We start from the raw sequence: 18010 nt of genomic DNA on the forward strand, positions 1-18010 counted from the left end.
TCTATCTTTCAACTCCCTTTTTATTTTATTTTTATTTTTTGATTACCGCACTAGATTGGTTCAGTGATCATCATGTTATGCTTCACGAAACGAACGCCGCGCGGGGTAGCCGCGCAGTCTAGGCCGTCCTGTCACGGTTCGCGCGGCTACTCGCGTCGGAGGTTCGAGTCCACCCTCGGCATGGGGGTGTGTGTTGTCCTTATCGAAATTTAGATTAAGTAGTGTGTAAGCTTAGGGACCGATGAGATCAGCAGTTTGGTCCCATAAGATCCTACCACAAATTTCCAAAGAAACTAAACGAATGAATGTTCATGAGCCATGTCTCGTGCCCTCTCAGATGACAAAAATTATTTAATGCAACAACAGACGGGTTTGTCCAGTCGATGCATTGAATAAAGGAACGTAAATGTATCGAAGTGTCAACAAAACGTAAGTTCATTTCGATGTATCATTACTACACATCAGTGTACAGTATGTCATCCATCCTTAGTGGTAATAATTGTTTTGTAATACAAAGGCTGTGACGTTACTGTCACATATCGCTACGTAATTCGTGGTTAACTTTATGTTGAGTGAATTGGGCGTATTTGATAGGAGAAAAGCATTGCCTTTTTATAAATGGGAAGATGCCCTCCCGGTATGGTTTCTAGATCCACTTTGTCGGCAGGAGGCAGTCAGTGAATCTCATTAGGAAAGGGAACGTCCGCTGGAAGCTGGGCACTTTTCACGGAAGTAAGGTTATGGCGTCCTCCATGCTTTTGTCGACAGTGCCGGCTTCTCTCCTAGCCCTGAGTGGAAGGCGCCGTGTAGTCACTACCATCCCCAGAGAATAGCTGAGCACGACATTTCTGCCTATTTTGTTCAGACATCAAAGCACGAGACACTGAGACACCATCCGACCACAGTGGGGGTCCGTTGCTTTCACATAGCAGAGCCGCCTCTATCCCTAAAGAAGTAAAGATCTACAACCCCATGACAGAACACTGCACACCATACAATAGCTTTAGTAGTGCGTAATGAACGCTGGTGAGGCGAAGTAGGATTTGCTTGGTCCCACTAACGCATGTTCCGCTAATTCATGTATCTACTTAAGTGAAAAAAGGGTCCCAATTGACATCCAAAAGTATTCAGTGAAGACAGCACTTCATTGATTTTAGCCAACAGGTCCTCATAAAATTATACACGCAATACAGAATCATTAGGTTTTAGTTCTTGAACAATCTGTAGCTTGTAAGGATGAAGTTGAAAGCTATGGTGTACTCTTTGCACGCTCATACATCCGAGCGCCCATGATGATGCAGGTTTTTGCACCGAACGACGAGGCCTCCTTGCCACTGCAGATTGCACAGCATCAGTATTTTCTGGGGTATGTGCAGTCGATACACGCCCACTTGGCTGTTTTTTTCCAAAGCCGAACCAGTCCCTTCAAAGTTATGAAGGCACGTTTTGTCGGCGTGTGAAGAAGAAATTTGTCCGTGGGCCGGACCTCTTATACTGGTTCCAAAACACTCCCTGCCACTTGTCACACAGTTACCATAGTGTAATATGCACTCACAGTGACCGCGCCGCTCCATTGCAACTAAAATGTCCGTTACTGCTCGACACTTTTGCTGTTTCTTCCCACCCACTGAAAATCCGGCACGTTGGACATCCGCAACCGAGAAGCATGTTAATTTACTTAGAGAGATCCGCTTCAGTCGTATTAATTTTTATTCAAACCAGGACAGGTATCGGGATTTTAAAATCCCATATTGAGGTGTATGAAATTATGAGTTTCGCATATTGAGGTGTATGAAATTATGAGTTTCGGCCTCCGGCGTGACTTTCCACACTGTAGTAGTTGGCGTTCCTACCGTGCGACTGCCCGGCGGCAGACAGTTTCCACCAACGTGCAAAGAATGGAGCTCTAGCACTGACTAGGCCGATCGCTTTTTATGTGTTACCAAATACAATAATTTCGTACACCTGAAGATGATATTGTAAAATCACGAAACCGGCCGTGGTTTGAATAAAAGTCAGTACAACTGAAGCAGATCTCTCTAAATGAATTATTGAACATGAACTATGTTTCCGACAACAACTTCAAACCCTGTGCTAACTGTTTTGTTTGAATTACTTCTTCACTCTGTTAATTGTTACTAGCGACTGTGGCTGAGTCTTTCACATATTTTAACCCATGACAGTCACCTAAGGAATTTGATTGAAACTGACCTCAGACAAAAAAATCCATCGTTTACTACTGGTACTAGTATAGTTCTTCTCCTGACTCCACAAGCAATCTTGTGATTGGTAGTGGTGGCCACTTCTCCATTTCCTGTTCCTTTGACGAAGGTGCATAGAAATAGTACCATTGTTAAACTTTTTTTAGAATCTCACTACATAATAGTAATAGTAATAGTAATAATAATAATAACATAGCATGATACAACAGCTATCAATTTAGCTGATCAAATCACCTTCCTGATAGAAGCCGCTGCGGTATAATCGGACACCGGCATAGGTCCAGACAGAAAGGTACTTACGCTGAACAGTGACAGAATATAAAATTGTTGAGGCTTTCGGGGGTACTTGTTGATTTATTGCCTATTGGCTTTTGTCTCGCGACCTTCGGCCGACCTTTAATGGTATACTGACCTTTCGCCATACGAGTGGCTGGCATTGTCGGTCACCATCCACTTCTGGTAGCAATGCAGGGTGAATCTTTGATAATGCCAGCAACTCGTGCTGTCGAAAGGTCAATAAATCGTTAAACGTTGACCGAAGGTCCCTAGATGGAAGCTAATGGGCAGTATGTCTTTTGCAGACTAGTTCGTGGTGATCTTGGAGAACGTAATTGGTTTAATTATCATTGTATGGCATCACCGCCAAGTAAAATGAGTGAGGCAGTGGAGAACAGCAGCAGCAGCAACAACAATAGGAGTAATAGTAGTAGTGGTGACATCAGGTTTATAATAGTCACCACGATTTTAATTGTAACATCTTATTTTGTGATTCGAGAAAAAGATCTGGGTCTTTTGTACTTGAATGAAATCCGTGAAGTGTCAGTGTGTCTCGTTTGCTAATTTCTCACGTTATTTCAGACGTGTCTGCCGCCAACGTTTCGTGTAGCATTACTCTTTTTTTTATGTATGACAGATACCGTCGGCAAGGATTTTAATATATTCCAAACTTGCGGATGTCCAGTAGGTATTTTACGTTGCCAGCTCCGTCGCTCTGGCCTCAGACGGGCCAGTCGAAACCGACCGACCGCCTTGTCATCCTCGGTTAGTGGCGTCATTTGGACGTGGTTTGGAAGGGCGTGGGGCCAGAAAACAAATATTTCTGATTCAAGTAACTCCTCAATTAGTACGTTGCCCGGGAGCGAATTATGTTGGGGACAGTATGGAATTATATATCGCGACTGATGCTTTGCACTGAGGCCGATCCTGACGACAGAATGTTATTTTACTTGTCTATATAATTCTTCAAAATGCAAAGCACGCTTAACATTTGCAGCCATTACCATCTGTACCACATAAATCATATATTGCGCTTCCATTCTCTACAACTGTCTGACATAGCAATATAATTCTTTGTCTACAAGAGGAACGTCTCGAATAGTAGGGCCTGTTCATGGCTTACGTCATCTGTTTGAACTGCACACGTTTCCACGTAATTTTCTGACTCCAGGAGAGCTGGCGCAATCACTTCCGCCGACCGCTGTGGCCGAGCAGTTCTAGGCGCTTCAGCCCGGAACCACGCTGCTGCTACGGCCGCAGGTTCGAAACCTACCTCGGGCATGGATGTGTGTTATGTCCTTAGGTTAGTTAGGTTTACGTAGTTCTAAGTTCTAGGGGACTGATGACCTTAGATGTTAAGTCCCAAAGTGCTCAGAGCCATTTGAACCATTTGAACCCACTTCCACCCCCTCCCCCTACCCTGTCAGCATGCTTTATGTTTTCAGGCCTACTCTACGGGATTTTATAACTGAATCCGATGCGGGCCTTCTACTTGGTGGAGGCCTTGGAACATGTTTCAGGCAGTGTGTCATTGAAGTATTTTAGAATCAATGATAACTCCTGCTGCTTGACATGTCCGGTCGGTCGCAACAATGACGATCAGAATTACCAGCTCGCACATAAAATATGATCACAATAATGAATTGGTGGTATTGGTTTCACCACACGTTTTAGTTCAAGCCTCAGTTATTTTTTTAATTAATTTATTTTATTGGCCTTCGGTACATGCCCATACAGCCATATCAACAGTCTACTGTCAGATATGACAATAGGAACGTAACTACAACACGACATTCAGTCTCCGAACGCGGAAAATGTCCGATCCGGTAGGAAATCGAACACGGGCCCCTTCGCTTAGCAATCTGCCACGCAGCTGCCGAGGCGGACAGAGTTCTTTTTTTTTTCTTGATCCACAAATGGAGAAGCTCGTCGACTACTCTTGGTTTCACCGTTTTTCAACCATTTTCCTTAGATGTTCACGATAGCAACATACAGCCGACCAGCTTCATACTCGTTCTCAGGCATCGAATCATAATCTGAAGTTTGTCAGAATGTTTTTCAGTTTCTCGGCCCGTATTATCGCTAGAATCATCATAATGTTTTGGTTAGTCACTGTGTGTGGTCATTATCACTTTTTCCCATTTGTCCACAATTTGTTGAGAATGGGAATCCTACATTTTCCCACGTTGACCAACGACGTTGTCAATTACGATTGCAGTGGGAACGGGACCATCGAGATCGCACAGTGGGAAACGTCTCACCTGGTCGGCTGAATCACGATTATTGTTACACCAGGTCGATGGTTCTCTCTGGATACGCCGTTATCCAGGCGAAGGAATGCTGGAAACGAGCACAGCACCACGGACGGATGCCGATGGGGGCAGTAGACTGCTATGGAGGACATTCACCTCGGATTCTACGGGACCAGTGGCAGTAATCGAAGGCACGGTGACAGCTTTGGACACTGAACATTACTGGGCATCACCAGCATCCGTTCATGTTTGATGTCTTCAAAACTGGACACAATCTCGACCGCAAAGAAACATATATTTTGTGGTAACCGGTTTCGGTCAGATTTGACCATCTTCAGACCTTCATACCAAAATGGTATATTTTGTGGTAACCGGTTTCGGTCGGATTTGACCATCTTCAGACCTTCATACCAAAATGGTATACGGTTTTGGTGAATGGAGAGAGTTATAACTACACGAACGTGAACTGCTGAGTTATAACACCCGCTCCATTCACCGCCACCGCCTACCATCGTGATATGGAGATCTGAAGATGGTCAAAAATTGACCGGAATCGGTTGCTACAAAATAAATGTTTTTTCGGTCCAGACTGTTTGTGTCCTGAATGAGATTTTCACTCTGCAGCGGAGTGTGCGCTGATATGAAACTTCCTGGCAGATTAAAACCGTGTGCCAGACCGAGACTCGAACTCGGTACCTTTGCCTTTCGCGGGCAAGTGCTCTACCAACTGAGCTACCCAAGCACGACTCACGCTCCGTCCTCACAGCTTTGCTTCTGCCAGTACCTCGTCTCCGACCTTCCAAACTTTACAGAAGCTCTCCTGCGAACCTCGCAAGAGAGCTTCTGTAAAGTTTGGAAGGTCGGAGACGAGGTACTGGCAGAAGTAAAGCTGTGAGGACGGAGCGTGAGTCGTGCTTGGGTAGCTCAGTTGTTGGTAGAGCACTTGCCTGAGAAAGGCAAAGGTCCTGAGTTCGAGTCTCGGTCCGGCACACAGTTTTAATCTGCCAGGAATGTTTGTGTCCCTTTTTAAAATAATTTTTCCCATACCACTGTACATAATGAGAATTGTTCTCAAAAAAAATACTTGATGCCTTCTCCTTCTTCCAGCAAGATAGCTGCTCATGTCCATAATTGTGATGCAATGGTTTGAGATACTTGAAAGTGAGCTTACATGTATGTCTGGGCCACTAAATCCGCCTGTCTGAACCCAATGAAACAAATTTGGGACGGTATCGGACGCCAACTCCGCCCCCACGGTCCACGTGCCCGTAATTACCGGAAGTAAGTGACCGGTGCGTAGACATCTGATGCCACATAAACCAGAAACCTACTAATGACTTGTCGAATCCGTGCTACGTCGAATCGCTGCTGTATTGCATTCCGAAGGTGGGCTAACACGCTATGGGCCAACAAGCTGTTAAGCAGGTGGTCTTAATACTGTGGCTGATGAGTGCATAATTTGTAACGGTCGACTAGCCAAATAAATTTGACCTTCAGAGATCATCGAGTGTATTGAAAAAATTGTTCAAAGATACTGACAGCTTTCTCATCCACCCAAAATACAACCTCATTACTTTTGCTACTAAGAATGTGACAGTATATAATGCAGTTTTATGTTTCACTACCTATACCCGGCCACGCGCTACTGTGACTCAGAACTAAAAGAGGGAGCGCGTCTCAGTCTCCTCCTCCTCCTCCTCCTCCTCCTCCTCCTCCTGTCTCTGTCCATATCCTCCTCCTCCCCCTTGTCTTTGTCAATCTCCTCCTCCATACTTCCCCTCTCTCTCTGTCCATCACCTCCTCCCACCCTCTCTTTGTTAATCTTCTCCTGCCCCCTCTTCATCTCCTCCTGCCTCCTCTGTTCCTCTCCTCCTTTCCGCTCCCTGTGTCAATTTCCTTCCACCCCTCTATCAATCTCCTCCTCTCCTGTCCTCTCTCACTGACCTTTAGCCTCGTTTATTGTTATCGCAAATTCGGATTCCGTTGTCTGAACGTTTAGTACAGTGCAGATTAAAAGTTGAATTATATCAGTCAAAAACTTTTCAAGATGTTTGCTAACAACTTTTCTCCATATGTACATATTTGTCCAAGTTGCTATAGTAACGTGTGAAAATTTGAAGTAAATTGGTCAAGAACTGATAACAACGTTTCCCCTTTGTATATTACATATTTCTTTACATATTATATGTACGAAAAATAGGCATACGAAAACGCGCACGTATTCGAATGCAACGTCGTGTCAGACTTTCAAGTCAATCGACAGAATTTTTCGAGTACAAACAAATGTAGGCTGAATTTTTATACGTAAAGCTCAGCTGCCCATAAACACCACATCGCACTGAAAATTATTTGTGGCAGAGTTAGATGATGTGTGAAACAGTGGAATAAAAGTTTTTAAACACTAACGTGATTTCCAATCTAAATTCTAGAATGTCTGATTAAAATCAACTTCATGTCTGCTTGTACGATTCAATAAAGTTTCTTCCTGTTCCACTCGCTAATGGAATATGGGGTCTTGTTCACCTCTGTAGGAGATACATTAGTCTACTTTTATCTTCATGGTCACTGCAGGATCAACTTCCTGAGGACTGAAACACTTGTGCAGTTTCCAGCCTGAAAGATGGTCGTTGGAATTTAATAGGATGTTTTTCGCAAGAAATACGTCTTTCTTCTATTGCTTTCCTGGAGCGCGGAGTTATCTGTCGTGGTGAGCTTTGGACGTCTTGCTCTCACTTTATACGTGGCACTGCCACAGCAGATGGTAATACGGCTATCACGCTTCGCGTCAGTGTCACCTCGCAACAACTCGAGCAGATAAATTGTTTATATCAGCGTCAGAGAGGTGCTACTGTTTAAATTGCTTAAGTACACGCCGAAAGGTGCACGGTAAATATTTGTCAAGTCCATATTTCCATCAATAACATAAACGATATAATTCTCTTTTAGCTATCTGTAAATAGCGTTTCTCTAAGGCCTAGTTCTAGGTGTAATACTTTCCTTCGGGAAAACAGACCTTGGTGCTGTAATTACCATGCGGCGAAGCAGGTTTTTCTAGCACGCTCATTGGCCGCCGTTCTGCTGATTACTTAGGAGGCACTTTTCCAAGCTGAACCTGTATTCAGAAGTCTACCGCAAACGCGAAAAAAGGCAAAATCGTGACCAAGTATAGTTGGATATGAGAATCACTGCTTAGCCTCAACAGAATTAAGGTTAAAGAATTTGTTCTTCTTGCAGGTCCGCCATCTTCCTCTTTCCCGTCGCCGACGTTTACTTCAAGGTATGTACAATAATTTGTTAACAAACTTCCGGGAAAAATAACAATTTATAGCGTCTGAATATGTTATTGTTGCAGAACCTGAGAATCACTCTAGTACAGGATTACGTGCAATCGAATGTGAGATATAATTTAGTATATATTACTGAAGTGATAATGTGCGTCTATAGTTTATTCTCATTTTGTTCACGAATAACATTGATTACAAGTTAAAATTTACATCATCTTTGCAACATGTATGTCACATGTCTTTTATTCGCCTCTGAATGTATGGTTGAATACTACTTTAGTATCAATTTTGACTTGTAATGTGTTTTTATTGGGAAGAGAGACAGATGAAAATGCAGATGGAGTTATAGGAGGAACTACCTGTAAACCATAGCTGTTGCTACACGAAAAATGTTACTGATGATTCCACGACACTGGTGAAGCACACTTGCTTAGACGAAAACGATTATTGTAATAAGACCGGAAAGTATTTGTAGTGAAAAACGTATATTGTCGGTAACGCCAGAGAAACAGAAGAGAAGGAAGAAAAGCAGTAATTTGGAATGAAATAATTGTGGATACAATGGTTTCTCCAAATAAGATTTCAATTGCTTGCGACTGAGAGATTTATAGGAAGAGATAACTATAGTATTTGGAAGTTAGGTATGCGAACTTACGAAGAATGTGATTGCGTCACCGCTAAAATAACGATTTCACTACAGCGCACACAACAAGAGCAAAAATTATGTTTCCCGTCCACCTATCGATGTTTTTCATCTGTCCGTCACCACTACAAGTAAAGAAGTGCGGAGCAAGCTAAGGCACATCTACGTAGATTCTGGCTTGTTTCGACGAATATAATTATTGAAGAAACTACCGAAAACCAGCCTCGAAAATTGTTCGTCAGTAGAAAACTACATGTCAAAGATAATTTTAACGTCACAAGAATTAAGCGGCTTGAGCTCTGAAGGAGAATGGATTGGGCGTGGTCTACTTTCAGGGCTCTCAGACAAATATAAATCCATGATTACGAGCTTAGAAAATTCAAACTGGCCAGGCACGGGAGACTCCTCAAAAAAATAAATTTCTCCACTGACATAAGCATATGCGACTCAGATTGTCTTAAGTTGCTCTAGTTCTTGTTTGTGAGCGGAAGCAGTGGATATCAGTCGGAGTCGCGCCAGATAGATGGCTGGTCCAGTCTGCTCTGGATGCAACGATGCGCGCGATGACTGCCATCTGCAGATGCTGCAAATTCCATACACACAGCGTGGAAGCCACGCGATGACTGCTGCTGCCGTATGCACACACACACACACACACACACACACACACACACACACACACAGTCTGTCAGCCTGTCAGCTTTCTGTTTGTCTCAGTCAACAGTTAATGGGGACAGTACAAGGCGCCATCAAATAGGCACCTTCGAAATGATTGCCATTGTATCCATCATCCGTCCCCCTCATTTCCGAAGACAAAAAGCTCCGATAAGAGACTGGCAGAAGTGCCGCAGTAACCTTCGATTACACATACATCAGCAACTGCAATCTCCAGAAATCAGCGAGACTGAAATCCAGAAACTCACCATGGAAACTTGGTAAGAACCTCCTCAAACCAAATTTCACCGCTGATCAGACCTTGTGTGAAGAATGGGTCTCTTCAAATTCCACCTGCCTGGGTTTACTTAAAAATCAATGCAGAGCTAGGTCTGTTAACAACTTACCAAGATCGGAATGGCTATCATTAAAAAGAATTAGAACACATCACGGAAAATGTAAATTCCAGTTTCCCAAGTGAGGAAATGCTGAAAAAACATTCTGCGACAGTGGCAATGTGCCACAAACCATCCACAACTTAGATACGGAGGGTCCAACAAGTAGATTTGAATGAGCAACGCAAAATGTTCACAGTGCTACCGACGATGATATGAATTGGCAGCAAACACTGGACCGTGCCTTTTAACTAACCAAAATGTTACCTACAGTGTGATATGTAAATATTGTATGTAAGTTTTTGTTAAGATGTACATATTTCGAATGTACTCATACACTCCTGGAAATTGAAATAAGAACACCGTGAATTCATTGTCCCAGGAAGGGGAAACTTTGACACATTCCTGGGGTCAGATACATCACATGATCACACTGACAGAACCACAGGCACATAGACACAGGCAACAGAGCATGCACAATGTCGGCACTAGTACAGTGTATATCCACCTTTCGCAGCAATGCAGGCTGCTATTCTCCCATGGAGACGATCGTAGAGATGCTGGATGTAGTCCTGTGGAACGGCTTGCCATGCCATTTCCACCTGGCGCCTCAGTTGGACCAGCGTTCGTGCTGGACGTGCAGACCGCGTGAGACGACGCTTCATCCAGTCCCAAACATGCTCAATGGGGGACAGATCCGGAGATCTTGCTGGCCTGGGTAGTTGACTTACACCTTCTAGAGCACGTTGGGTGGCACGGGATACATGCGGACGTGCATTGTCCTATTGGAACAGCAAGTTCCCTTGCCGGTCTAGGAATGGTAGAACGATGGGTTCGATGACGGTTTGGATGTACCGTGCACTATTCAGTGTCCCCTCGACGATCACCAGTGTTGTACGGCCAGTGTAGGAGATCGCTCCCCACACCATGATGCCGGGTGTTGGCCCTGTGTGCCTCGGTCGTATGCAGTCCTGATTGTGGCGCTCACCTGCACGGCGCCAAACACGCATACGACCATCATTGGTACCAAGGCAGAAGCGACTCGCATCGCTGAAGACGACACGTCTCCATTCGTCCCTCCATTCACGCCTGTCGCGACACCACTGGAGGCGGGCTGCACGATGTTGGGGCGTGAGCGGAAGACGGCCTAACGGTGTGCGGGACCGTAGCCCAGCTTCATGGAGACGGTTGCGAATGGTCCTCGCCGATACCCCAGGAGCAGCAGTGTCCCTAATTTGCTGGGAAGTGGCGGTGCGGTCCCCTACGGCACTGCGTAGGATCCTACGGTCTTGGCGTGCATCCGTGCGTCGCTGCGGTCCGGTCCCAGGTCGACGGGCACGTGCACCTTCCGCCGACCACTGGCGACAACATCGATGTACTGTGGAGACCTCACGCCCCACGTGTTGAGCAATTCGGCGGTACGTCCACCCGGCCTCCCGCATGCCCACTATACGCCCTCGCTCAAAGTCCGTCAACTGCACATACGGTTCACGTCCACGCTGTCGCGGCATGCTACCAGTGTTAAAGACTGCGATGGAGCTCCGTATGCCACGGCAAACTGGCTGACACTGACGGCGGCGGTGCACAAATGCTGCGCAGCTAGCGCCATTCGACGGCCAACACCGCGGTTCCTGGTGTGTCCGCTGTGCCGTGCGTGTGATCATTGCTTGTACAGCCCTCTCGCAGTGTCCGGAGCAAGTATGGCGGGTCTGACACATCGGTGTCAATGTGTTCTTTTTTCCATTTCCAGGAGTGTATTTTGCCTCACGAGATATGGGTGATATGTCACGTGATGGAGAACGAGTCTTGTTTGAGACACATTGTTCACCGACTCTTCTGCGACGCTGGGCGGCAGAGTAGCCTTTTGCGTCGTGTTTATTCATTGTGTGTTCCGTATAATCCAGTCACCTGCTCCGTGAGAAAGGGGGTAGACCTTGCAGAATTAAAGTTCCTGGCTCGCTTCTAAAATATCTTTCTCCGCTTAGAAACACTCGTTATTAATGTGATCTTGTTGAAAATGTGGTGGGGTAGGCAGTTTGCAGCACATCTAGTTAGTAGACCTTGCAAGTTTGGCGAAATCTTGTCGTCCCAGGGCTGGCAAATATTCAAGGACGCCCAGCGTCGCTGCGAAGCGTCAGCGAACATTTTATCTCTAAGAAAGTTTTCCCCGCGATGTGATGTATCACCCCTAGGCAATTGATGCCAATACTTGAAAAATGGCTCTGAGCACTATGGGACTTAACAACAGAGGTCATCAGTCCCCTAGAACTTAGAACTGCTTAAACTAACTAACCTAAGGACATCACACGCATCCATGCCCGAGGCAGGATTCGAACCTGCCGAACGCTATCCTTAACAAAAAGTACACTGCAGTACAGACAAGCATGCTTAGACGCTGTGGATATGCGGACTCTACAGCAATGAATTGAGTGTCTTGAGGTTACCATCTCCTGAGACTCCTCATGTTTATTAAAACAGATGTGATTAATATTTGACATAAAATTAATATTTGCATTTGGTCCCGGGCTATCTGCTCCAATGATAACATTCTTTGATTGCAATAGAATCGTGGATTGTTCAAAAAAGTAAGTTTCGTGTTTGTCAGACTATCGCGTGAGACAGGCAGTTTCTGCTACTGTGGATCCATGAGTGAAGTTCACGAGTTCGGAGCTGAAAGAGAGTGGAGAAGCCGTGCTAAGGGTACGTCATCGGAGCAGTCGGAAGGCGGCGATAACGAAAAGGGGTAGAAGAGAGAGAGAGAGAGAGAGAGAGAGAGAGAGAGAGAGTGATAGGGGGGGGGAGGCTGCAGAGGCCACAGGGAATGGGGTGCGAATGCGGTCGGGGCTGTTTGACAACCTTTTTTTCCTTATGAGTTTGATACAGCTCGCCACGAATTCCTCTGATACCATGGAAGTTATTCCCTGATGTCTTAACTGACATCTTATCATCCTGTATCTTCTTCTTGTCAATGTTTTCCGTAGATTCCTTTCCGCGCCGATTCTGCGGAGAACCATCTCATTCCTTACTTTATTATGTCCTCGTGATTTTCAACATCCTTCTGTAGCATCACGTCTAAAATGATGCGATTCTCTTCTCCTCCGGTTTTCCAACGGTCCATGTTTCACTGTCACACAATACCGTGCTCCAGATGTACATTCTCAGACATTTCTTCCTCAAATTAAGGCCTATCTTTGATACTAGTAGATTATCTTGGACAGAAATGTCCTATTTCCAGTGCTAGTCTCGTTATTATTTTCTCCTTGTTCGGTCCGTCATAGGTTATTGTTTTACTAATTCTGATGCCAAATTTCTCGCTATTCTCGTTTCTGTTACTTCTCATTAATTTCGTCTATCTTCGATTTACTCTCAATCCATATTTCGTACTCATTTGACAGTTCGTTCCATTTAGCAGATCTTGTAATTCTTCTTCAGTTTCTACTGGGGATACAACGTCATCAGCGAATCTTATCACTGAGATTGTTTCACGTTGAATTTTAATTCCACGCTTGAACTTTTATTTCCTTCATTCTCTCTTCGATACACAGATTGTAGGGGCGAAGGCCCGCGTCCCTGTAATTCACCCTTTTTAACCCGAGCACTTCATACTTGGTCTCCCACTCTTATTATTCCCTCTTGTTTCTTGTACATAGTATAGGCTTACATTACCCATCTTACCCCTAGTTTTCTCGTAATTTCGAATATCTTGCACCATTTCACATTATCGACTGGTTTTTCCAGGTCGACAAATCCAATGAACGTGTCTTGACTCTTTTTAGTTTTGCTTTCATTATCAACCGCATCGTCAGAATTGCCTGTCTGGTGCCTATACCTTTCCTAAAGCCAAACCGATCGTCATTAAACACATTATCAATTCTCTTTTCCATTCTTCTGTATAGTATTCTTGTCAGCAACTTGATCGTTCGATAATTCTCGCACTTGGTAGCTCTCGCAGTCTTTGGAATTGTGTGGATGATGTTTTTTCCGAAAGATAGCTGGTCAGCAGACTCAGTCTGTCAGATGGTATATGGTTCAAATGGCTCTGAGCACTATGGGACTTAACATTAGAGGTCATCAGTCCCCTAGCCTTACAATTACTTACACCATCTGACGGGCATGAATGTGTGTGATGTCCTTAGGTTACTTAGGTTTATCACGGGACTCATACGTTCTGTACACCAACGTGAATAGTCGTTTTGTTGGCACTTCCCCCAATGATTTTAGAAATTCTGATGGAATGTTATCCATCCTGTGGTGTCACCGCTAGACACCACACTTGCTAGGTGGTAACTTAAATCGGCCGCGGTCCTGTAGTACATGTCGGACCCGCGTGTCGCCACTGTGTATTCGCAAACGTAGCGCCACCACAGGGCAGGTCACAAGACACGGACTTGACCTCGCCCCAGTTGTACGGACGACATAGCTTGCGACAAGACGTATCACGTCTTCCTCTCATTTGCCGAGAGACAGATTAAATAGCCTTCTGCTAGTCCATCGCTACTACCTAGCAAGGCGCCATGTGTATCATTGCTAATTGCTTACTACTATGCAAGAGATGTATTTCAACAAGAACAAGACTACATTAAAGTTAAGTATATTAAAATCTCTCTTCTTTTCTTTATAGTTTTCATCCAGTCTCCTGTTTCAGAATTTACGCCCGTCTGCGTTAGTTTCGCGTGCACCTAGCCACTCATTGTGTCGAGACCTTAGGGAATCGACACAACAATATTTTGGCGACGAGGTGTGGTGCCGCGCCCACGTTGCAGTCTTTGTGTTATACTTGCTCTAATTTGCTTGTGTCATGGCTTCGCCGCATTCTCCAGATGTACTGTCCGAATTTTTTCGCTTGCAGAATCAGCAGACGCAGGCGTTATTGGAAGCCCTTGGACAGCTCGTCCAGGGTCAACGTGCGCTGCAAACCGATGCGGCGGCAGCCGCTTCATCGCTACCGCAGCCACACAACGCTGTCGCACCGCCATTTAGGCCCTTTGAGGCCCATAACGAGAGCTGGACTGAGTGGGCCGATCAGTTCCGGTTCCACCTCACAGCTTATGGAATTCAAGGTAAAGAGCGGCAGCCGTTTTTGCTTTCTTGTGTAGGTGTGTCTACCTACCGTGTGATAGTGAAATTGTTTCCCCGACGCGACGTCGCAACTCTGTCCTACGAAGAAATTTTGTCTGCTTTGGATGCCTATTTCAAAGAAACAGTTAATGTTGTTGCAAAACGGTATACGTTTTTTCGTACAAAACGTACGGCCGGTCAGACTAACAGGGAGTGGGTAGCAACTTTGCAAGGCCTTACTAGAGACTGCGCGTTTGCCTGTGAATGTGGCCTCCCATATTCAGATACTATGGTGCGTGATGCAATTGCACAGAACGTTTCTGATGTTCGCATAAGGGAACAGATTTTGAAGCTAGTTAATCCCTCCCTGCAACAAGTGATAGACATATTGGACAGGCAAGACACACTTGACTTTGCTCAGGAATCATTTGAAACTTCGCCAGCAGTGTGTCACATTAATCGGCCCGCCCGGCCCGCTGCACGGGACGCTAAGCGGCCCTCGCGCCCGACTTCGCTGCGGCCGCCTCGCTTGCAACCACGTGCGCCGCGTAAGCAAGCAAATGCAGTGAAATCTTGCCCGCGGTGTGCAACTAGACATTCGCGTGAAAATTGCCCGTCACGCCAAGCTATTTGCTTTTACTGTCAAAAGAAAGGACATGTACAAAGTGTTTGCCAGAAAAAGTTAAGATCGGACAATCACACAAATTCCAGGCCCTTTGTTTCGCGCCGGAATCGAACCCAGGACAATCAGGCTCGTGGACCTTCGCCCATGGACATTAATGTAGTTCATTCCCACCCGTCCAGTGACACTTTAGCTAACAGTGACTGTGTTCGTCCCACCCAAAGTGTGCGTCGACGTCGCCGGAAATCCCGTAAAGTTGCAAGTGCTTCTGGACCTGTATCGGTTCAAATTGCACGAGACAGTCGCTCTTGTCGTCAACAAGACAATAAACTTTTTGTGGACTTAGACTTTGCAGGAAAAGTGATCCCATTCCAGCTCGATACCGGAGCTGCTGTTTCATTGCTCAATCACGACACGTACAAACAACTGGGCGCCCCGCCATTGCGTGCCGCAAATGTTAAGTTAACTAGTTACTCAGGACAGCATATACCTGTGTTAGGACAGTGCAGCCTTATTGCAACATACAAGGGACAGTCAAAACTTGTATCATTTTACGTTCTTCGTTCCTCTAGTGCAGTGAACTTGTTTGGTTTAGATTTGTTTCAATTGTTTAATATGTCTATTGTAAATCAGGTCCTATCAGTGAATCAGACTGTGCCTTCCGCCAGTGTTTCTAGTCTTTGTGAAGAATTTGCAGACATTTTTGCACCGGGCCTTGGTTGCGCTAAGAACTATGAAGCGCATTTGGAACTGAAAGACAACGCGCAACCGAAATTTTTCAGAGCGCGCAATGTTCCCCACGCATTGCGTGATGAGGTCGCAAGAACATTAGCCGAATTAGAATCTCAAGGTGTAATTGAACGTGTGCAGGCTTCTCTCTGGGCCTCACCCTTAGTACTTTTGCCAAAACCTTCCGGAAAATTGAGACTTTGTGTGGACTTCAAGGCAACTGTGAATCCACAACTTGTGACTGCTACTTTTCCTTTGCCCCGCCCGGAAGATCTTTTTGACAAACTGTGCCCGGGAAAATATTTTTCAAAATTGGACCTAGCAGATGCGTACTTGCAAATACCTGTGGACGAAGAATCCCAGCGCGTCTTAGTGGTAAACACGCATCTTGGCTTGTATCGCTTCAAAAGACTGCCATTCGGGTGTGCATCCGCCCCTGCTTTATTTCAGCAATATTTACAAACTATTTGTGCGTCGGTCCCTACTGCTGCGAACTATCTGGACGATATTGTGATCTCAGGAAAGACAGAAGCCGAACATTTGCAGAATCTCCGAACATTATTTCAGGTCTTGCGTCAGAATGGTCTTCGCTTGAGGAAGGACAAATGTGTGTTTTTTGCTCGTGACTTACCGTACCTGGGGCATGTCATAAATGCCCAAGGTATACATCCGAGTCCAGAGCACCTTCGTGCCATTCAGGACTTGCCGTCACCGCAGAACTTAAAACAGCTACAGAGTGTGCTGGGTAAGGTAAATTATTATCACCGATTTGTGCGCAATGCTTCTTCCATTTCAGCTCCGCTTCATCGCTTACGCCGTAAAGGTGTTCCGTTCGTCTGGACGACGGAATGCGAACGCGCCTTTCGCCAGTTGAAATCGGCGTTACTTTCCAATACTTGCCTGACGCCATTCGATCCCCGAAAACCCCTTTTGTTGATGGTAGATGCATCGGATTTCGGGATCGGTGCTGTGCTTGCGCACAAAGATGGCTCGCATGATCGCCCTATTGCCTTTGCGTCCAAATTGCTCTCATCTGCGCAAAGAAATTATTCACAAATAGAGAAAGAAGCTTTAGCTCTCGTGTTTGGTGTTACCAAGTTCCATGACTTCTTGTATGGTCGTCACTTTACAATCATCACGGACCACAAACCTTTGACATCGCTTTTTCATCCGAACAAACCTGTACCTCCACGTACAGCGCAGAAATTCATTCGCTGGTCGCTTTTTCTCTCGCAGTACCGCTACGATATCTTGTATCGGTCCACTGCTAAGCACGGCAACGCTGATGCGTTGTCCCGTTTGCCTGTTGCTGAGGATAAAGCATTCGATTCTTCCGAACTTGCTTGCATGTTCATTGATTCGGAAACCGATGACGTGGTCGCATCGTTTCCGATTGATTTTCGTCGTGTAGCTATGGCCACAGCTGCTGACCCTGTCCTTGCTACTGTTTTGCGTTTTGTTGCTACGCAATGGCCCTGGTCAAAGTCACGGATCGAGGATCCTTTGGTTCGCCGTTTTTTTGCTCACAAGGAGAGACTTTTTGTCCGGCGTGGGGTTTTGTTGTTGCGTTCCGATAATGATCAATCCCGAGTCGTAGTCCCACGTTCGTTACAGTCCTCTGTCTTACGGCTTCTTCACCAAGGACATTGGGGTATAGTGCGAACGAAACAACTTGCTCGACAGCACTGTACTTGGTTCGGAATCGATGCTGCGATTACGAATATGTGCTCCTCTTGCGTGGCGTGTGCCGAACAACAATCCGCACCGCCGCGGAAATTCTTTGCATGGCCGAAAGCCACTTCCCCTTGGCAACGCTTGCACATAGATTTTGCTGGTCCGTTCTGGAATGCTCGATGGTTGGTTGTGGTCGATGCT

The 18010-nt window shown here is 45.6% G+C and overlaps 1 protein-coding gene across 3 annotated transcripts in view; it reads left to right on the forward strand.

The window, feature by feature from the left end:
- LOC126252923 (tetraspanin-9) overlaps positions 1-18010 on the forward strand; it is a 548137-nt gene that overhangs the window by 307738 nt on the left and 222389 nt on the right. For 2 of the 3 annotated variants that reach the window (XM_049953913.1, XM_049953911.1), the window contains one exon: positions 7985-8027. The exons of the other annotated variant lie outside the window; for it this stretch is intronic. The gene's annotated coding sequence lies outside the window, so the exon portion shown is untranslated. The remainder of the gene's footprint in view (positions 1-7984; positions 8028-18010) is intronic. 3 annotated transcript variants of the gene reach the window in all.

Source organism: Schistocerca nitens, chromosome 4 (assembly GCF_023898315.1).
Source record: "Schistocerca nitens isolate TAMUIC-IGC-003100 chromosome 4, iqSchNite1.1, whole genome shotgun sequence".
Taxonomy (NCBI): domain Eukaryota; kingdom Metazoa; phylum Arthropoda; class Insecta; order Orthoptera; family Acrididae; genus Schistocerca; species Schistocerca nitens.